The sequence below is a fragment of the Grampus griseus genome (genome assembly GCF_964374135.1).
Source record: "Grampus griseus genome assembly, chromosome: 1".
In the NCBI taxonomy this organism is placed as follows: Eukaryota; Metazoa; Chordata; class Mammalia; order Artiodactyla; family Delphinidae; genus Grampus; species Grampus griseus.
In genome coordinates this window covers 65958680-65964931 of record NC_139017.1, presented here as the reverse complement: position 1 = coordinate 65964931, position 6252 = coordinate 65958680, and the positions used below count along the sequence as shown (strand labels likewise).

At 47.4% G+C, this 6252-nt stretch overlaps 1 protein-coding gene across 1 annotated transcript in view; it reads left to right on the top strand.

The window, feature by feature from the left end:
• Window positions 1-687: 687 nt before the first annotated feature.
• The window catches only part of DDR2 (discoidin domain receptor tyrosine kinase 2), a 163934-nt gene continuing 158369 nt past the window's right edge, over window positions 688-6252 (top strand). The window contains exon 1 of the mRNA XM_082674930.1: window positions 688-868. The gene's annotated coding sequence lies outside the window, so the exon portion shown is untranslated. The remainder of the gene's footprint in view (window positions 869-6252) is intronic.

The window sequence follows — 6252 nt, the reverse complement described above, 5'->3', positions numbered from 1 at the left end:
ATGAAAAAAGTTTCAAAATAATTTAGAAAGTCCTCACAAACGCTTGTGTTTCCATTTAGCAGCATGGATTCAGGACAGCCACAGACCCTCAGAGGGAGCAACCAACTGGGAATTGAGTGGAAAAAAATAGGAATCCTAGACTCTCAAACTATCCAGTTTTTTTTTTTTTGGTGGGAGAGATAGTTCCGGAGCAGGGAGGATTAAATCAAATCTTTTAGGGGAAGGGCTCAGCTCTGGGCTTTCATGGATAAAACACTAAAGATCAGCTCCATGTGTGTGACCCAACTGTCCTGGAAGCGTCAATTGGAAGAGAATCCAAACCTTAAGTTGTGCTCATAGCTTCAGCTCAAGTAAGAAAAATGAGGTGGGGGTCACAGGGTGGGGACCAAGTCTTAGATGGACGAAGGGGAGGGCTTGGGGATGGATGCGGTGGGGATAAGGCGGAAGGGAGCTATGTCTTTAAGTCTGTCCTATGGTTATACATATTTTTTCTTCTATGAATGGGTTTTGCTGTAAATTATAGCTTTGCCCGTGGTCCCTTGGGTCAAAAGAAATAGTCTCTAAACAGAAAACAGCTCTGATTGGTGACTTTCCTTCTTCCCTCCCCAACCCCCTTCCTAATTGAAACCAAATGTGCAATATATTGGATGCTGGGATCCCTGGCGCTTTCCCAGGAATCCTCAGAATGTGAGGTTTCTCTCAAAGGCATCTTGCATCAGCCTGTGGATGTATGCCTACCACCGGGCTCCTCCACCGGCAAAGTGGAAAAAGAAGCGTTTCACAACAGATTCTTCTTTTTGGGTTGGGGGAACGCAGTGGATTATAGCTCTGTTTTCTTCTTTCCCAAACTGTGCACTCCTGGATGAACGTAAGTTGTGTGTTTTGGGGCTTTTTTTCCCTTCATTTTTTTTTTTTTTTCTTTCTTTTCCGAAAACGAAAGCTCTAAATATCCTTCTCCTGGTGTCTCAGGAAAAGTTTTAAAAAGGAGGCAGAAGGGGGTTTCAAGTCAGGCGAGGAAGGGAAGGGAATGGGGCACCCTAGGCACGAGAAATCCAAGATTTCACGTTTTGGGGGGGCTGGATTTCTGTTATGGAGAGAAGAATAAAGCACTGCTAACCAAAGAAGACTGAAGCATAATAAACGAATCCATCGCAGCTGCAAGATACAATAAACAACGTTCGCAGGGTTGAAACTGTTGGCAGGCAAGACAGGCCGATCACAGAGCTGGTTAGGTTTTCGGCATTTAGTAGCGGCGTTCGAGGGTCCTGAGTTTGGGAGAGGACAGCTTTTTGTATGTTTGATTTTTCAGGGGAGTCGTTGACCTAATTGTGAGAAGGACAACTTCGGGTGACGGGTGCCTTCACCTTGAGGTTTGAGGTGGTTGGGGGTCTGGGTGGATGGGGCATTTTCCAGTTGGTGAGGATCCTTATCTTCCCCATTTCGCTGGCCTGGGTGCCTTTCCCTTTGTTACCGAATGACTTGGGACTGTTTGCAGTTGGGACCTCTGAGTCCTGGCTGAGGTTCAAGAGTCCCATCCAAGGGGAAAGAGAATTTTTCCAAGTGGCTGAAACTCTCAGGCCAGCCATTTGAGGCGGGAGTTCGCAGTGTTCAAGCCAGGAGGGGTTCAGCACCATTTTGCTGACTGCTTGCCTTCTGCCTCGTTTCCCTGGAGGAACGACAGAGTCAGAGTCTGTGAAGAGCCTTAGAGATCTCTTCTGACCTCCTCATTTCACAGGCGGTGGAAGTGACAGAAGGGGGGTTGACACACTCAGGGTCAACACAGCACGTTAGTAGTGAAGTTGCAGATGAAATCCAAGTTTTCTTTACTGCTAATCAGTGCTCTTTCCATTCCATACCTCTATGTTCATGTTCATTTCTCTCGAGACTGAGGTGATAGAGGCAGTTTAATTAACAAGTCCCCACAAGGACGTTAGTTATCAGCAAGAGAGCATGCTAATGGCGGTTCATCAGCAGGTGGTATCTATGGTCATGTTTAGTTTTGTGTCTGTGTGTAAAATAAAAAAAGCTAAGTGCTTGCTCTGCACCAGGCTCCATGCTCAGAGCTCTACGTACATAATTTGATTGAATCCTCAGAGTTCCTGAGGCATTATTCCTATTTTATGAATAAGGGCATTAAAGCTTAGAGAAGAAGAATGATTTGCTTAAGGAAGTACAGCTAGTAAGGTTGAGACTCATGCATGTCTGACTCTAAACTCTGTGCTCTGAATCACTCTGCAATAACACTGCCCTCCCCCACTCCACACACACGTTTGACTACTTTCCGAGTCAAGTTCCACGTTTCCCTCGGTGACTGGTGACTAGGAGGTGAAGGTGTCAGGCTAGGGGAACAGTGCAGATCCTCTCTTGAAGGCCACTTCCGCACTTGGATGGGTATTTATCTGGATACCGGAAAGGGGCTGCGGGTGGGCAGCTCTCTGCATTAATTCTGGGTGTTTGGTATATACTTACCTTTGTTCTGCAAAGAGCCTGGGATTTAGATTCCGAGCCCAAGTTCAAGTTCTGGCTCTACCTTTTATTATTTGGCAAAGTTGCTTTACCTTCCTGCACGTAGGCCTCTGTATTTATTACACGGTAAAAATAGCGATACTTTCAGTATTATTGTTGTTGTTGTTGTTTTTAAGAATTTTATTTATTTATTTATTCATTGGCTGCGTTGGGTCTTTGTTGCTGTGCGCGGGCTTTCTCTAGTTGCGGCGAGCAGGGGCTACTCTTTGTTGCGGTGCACGGGCTTCTCGTTGCGGTGGCTTCTCTTGTTGTGGAGCACGGGCTCTAGGCACGTGGGCTTCAGTAGTTGTGGCACGTGGGCTCAGTAGTCGTGGCTCATGGGCTCTAGAGCGCAGGCTCAGGAGTTGTGGAGCATGGGCTTAGCTGCTCCCCGGCGTGTGGGATCTTCCCGGACCAGGGCTTGAACCCGTGTCCCCTGCATTGGCAGGTGGATTCTTAACCACTGTGCCACCAGGGAAGTCCCCAGTATTATTGTTTCAAGAGACATTGGATGTGAATGCGTTCTGAAGGCTGTGAAGGCCTTTCCCATACCAGTTCTTGTGACAGTGACCCCTGAACACTGGAACAAAATGTGAGGCAGCCTCTGCCATGCTGGGTCATGCAGGTGGTGCTGATGCTGGCGTGAGGGTGGCTGTATTGGGCTGTGTGTGAAACCCTGGAATGGGTGGCCTTGGTCTTAGTGCCCATCTCTTTTGAGTGGAAGCAATCCCTCCTCACAGGGAATATTCCCAGGTTTTCTTTTTTAATTAATTAATTAATTAATTATTTATTTATTTTTGGCTGTGTTAGGTCTTCGTTTCTGTGCGAGGGCTTTCTCTAGTTGTGGCAAGCGAGGGCCACTCTTCATTGCAGTGTGCGGGCCTCTCACTATCGCGGCCTCTCTTGTTGCGGAGCACAGGCTCCAGACGCGCAGGCTCAGTAGTTGTGGCTCACAGGCCTAGTTGCTCTCTCCTCCCAGACCAGGGCTCGAACCCGTGTCCCCTGCATTGGCAGGCAGATTCTCAACCACTGCGCCACCAGGGAAGCCCTATTCCCAGGTTTTCTATCTGAAACTTTCCTCTGGTGCCTGGCTTGGCCATGCTTCCTCACCCAGTGAGCTCAGTGGAAGCTGAAGGACACCATGGTGTTCAAGCTTCCCTTGCCTGGGTCTGTGCGGTCTCTGAACGAGAAAGGTTTAGTTAAGATCAGTCCACAAGTCTCTCCTCAAAGGAGATGGCTTTCGAGGAGCTTCATATCTAGTTGAGGGTAGATCCTTGACCCTGGATCTTCTTCATGTTCCCTCCTCTGTGCCTGTCATCAGAAGGAATGCAGCTGCTCCTGGGGGTGGGGTTGGAGGCCCAGCAGGGGGTGGGGAGGCCCCTGCCTCTGCTTCTGCTTAAGATCTGTTTGCTTTATAAACACTAAAGGTAAGGGAAGTAGGGAAGGCGTTTCCAGATTCTTTTACTTAGAATCCACGAGTTGTGACTCCAACAGTATCCATGTCTGTGACATATGCAAAAAATATATATTGGTCTCTTCCCCTGGCTCCTGGCACAGAGCTCCTGAAACTCTTGTAGTTTCCTAAGTGATAAGAGCACTAGAGCATCTTTTGTTCTAATATTTGGTCTCTGACTCCCATTCCTGACATAGAGCTCTTAAGTCCCTTGGAATTTCCTGGGTGAGAGGAGTGTCTTTTGTTCTAATGAGGTGATTTTGGGTGGGCTCCTGAATGGGGGCTTTGTCCCCAGAAAGACCAAGCCATGCTTAGAAGCTAGGAATTTTCAGCCCCACCTCTTCCTTCCAGGCAGGGAGGCAGGGCTGGAGACTGAGCTGATGATTAATCATGCCTACATGATGGAAATCCCCAAAGTATCAAGTTGGAGGAGCTTCTGGGTTGGTGAACACATCCATGTGTTGGGAAACTAGTGCACCCCAACTCCACAGGGACAGAAGATCCTACGCTGGGGACCCTTCCAGACTTTATATATCTCTTTGTCTGGTTGTTTATCTGTATCCTTTATTATATAATAAACTAGTACACATAAGTGTTTCCCTGAGTTTTGTGAGCTGGTCTAGCAAGCGATTGAATCCAAGGCTGGGAGTAGGGGAGGGGTCATGAGAACCTCTGATTTGTAGCCAAGTTGGAAAGAAGTTGTGGGTAACTTGGGGACCTACTACTCATAATTGATGTCTGTGCTGCAGGGACGGTCTTGTGGGTCCGAGCCCTTAGCCTGTGGGGTCTGCACTAGCTCCAGGCAGTGAGTGTGTTAGTAGGGGAAAAAAGTGAGTTTTTCCTAGACGATGTCCAAGCACAGAGTGGGAGTGTCGTCCAAAGGAGTCTCATCACCTCCTCACTCTCCCCTCGCCTCTCTGTTAACTCACTGTTTTCTTCCCTTCTTATATAGTCACATCCCAGACTTTGTCATATGAACTATCTCTCACATGCAACAAATCTAGTTCAGACCTTTCCATATGATTACACTTTTAATAGACACACTAAAAAATTAGAGTTTCCCCCCTTATATTAATGTCACACCATTTTAAATTAGCATTAACTCTCAGGCACTTCCTCCCAAGTTTCTTTGTAAGGTCCACTTTCAGGCGCTTTACATCACCCTCACCTCAAACGCACATCTCACAGGCATTCAGAAAGCTAACGCCCCTCTGAAAACGGACCTCCACAGACCTGCTGATGTCACGCACCAGTTGACATAAATGGTGACCTGCCCACAACTCAGACACGCTGGATTCTTTACACCCCTTGCCCTGTTTGAAGCCGCGCAAGGTATGAGTGGACCCTCTCCTAACACTGACTACTCAGTCCAGATATGTGTCCTACATCCCCAGGCCTCCCAGAGCTTCTCTGAAGTCAGCAACCGTCCACAATGAGGGCTGCTCACCACTACGTTAGGAAGCTCGGGTAGACCTTAAGGATCAATTAAATTAGAGTATCTGAGGGTAGGGGTTGAAGTGAATACACTTCAGTATTTTGAAGTGTTCCCCATGTGATTCCAACCTGAACCTCTGCTGGTAAGTCTCCACGTTTGTTGCCTCAGCCATTCCTCAGTGGGGAGTAAGGGCGCCCTTTATAGGACAACGCCACCCCTGTTGTCCTGTAAGGAATTTACGGTCAGTGCCTCCCTCCTCTAGGTGGCTTCTTTGATCTTGGTCAGGACCACCTCATGGTGTCCACAGCCTGCCTCTTCCCCTTAACACCTGCCTTTTCCCTGGACACTTGCCCAGGCCTCAGCCTCTTTCTGATGTGAAGTCAGACCTGATTTCCACTCCCAGCTCTATACGCACTGGCTGTGTGACCTCGGGCAAGCCGCTTCAACTCTCTCAGTTTCCTACTCTGTAAAATAAGGATCATAATTCCCATCTAATAGGTATTACACATACCTCTTGTGAGTACATAGCATAATGTTTGGCATGTAGTTAATAAATGAAGTTGATGATGATTGCTTTTATTAATAATTTGGCACAGATGTTCAGCCACATAGCACCAGCCCAGCTATTTTTCCATATCCTTAGTCCAAAAACATTCTTCCAGGCAGCAATGTTCACCCACCAAAATCCCCTTCTACAAATAATGCTCCTCAAAGTACTTTTGCAGTGAAAAGGATATGGGTTTAAATTCTGGCTTTGCCACCACTTACTAGCCGTGTAACCTTGGACGAGATCTTGAACCTCTCCAAGTCTCATTTTTCTTACCTCATAGGTTTGGTATATGAAATAGGGGCCATTAGA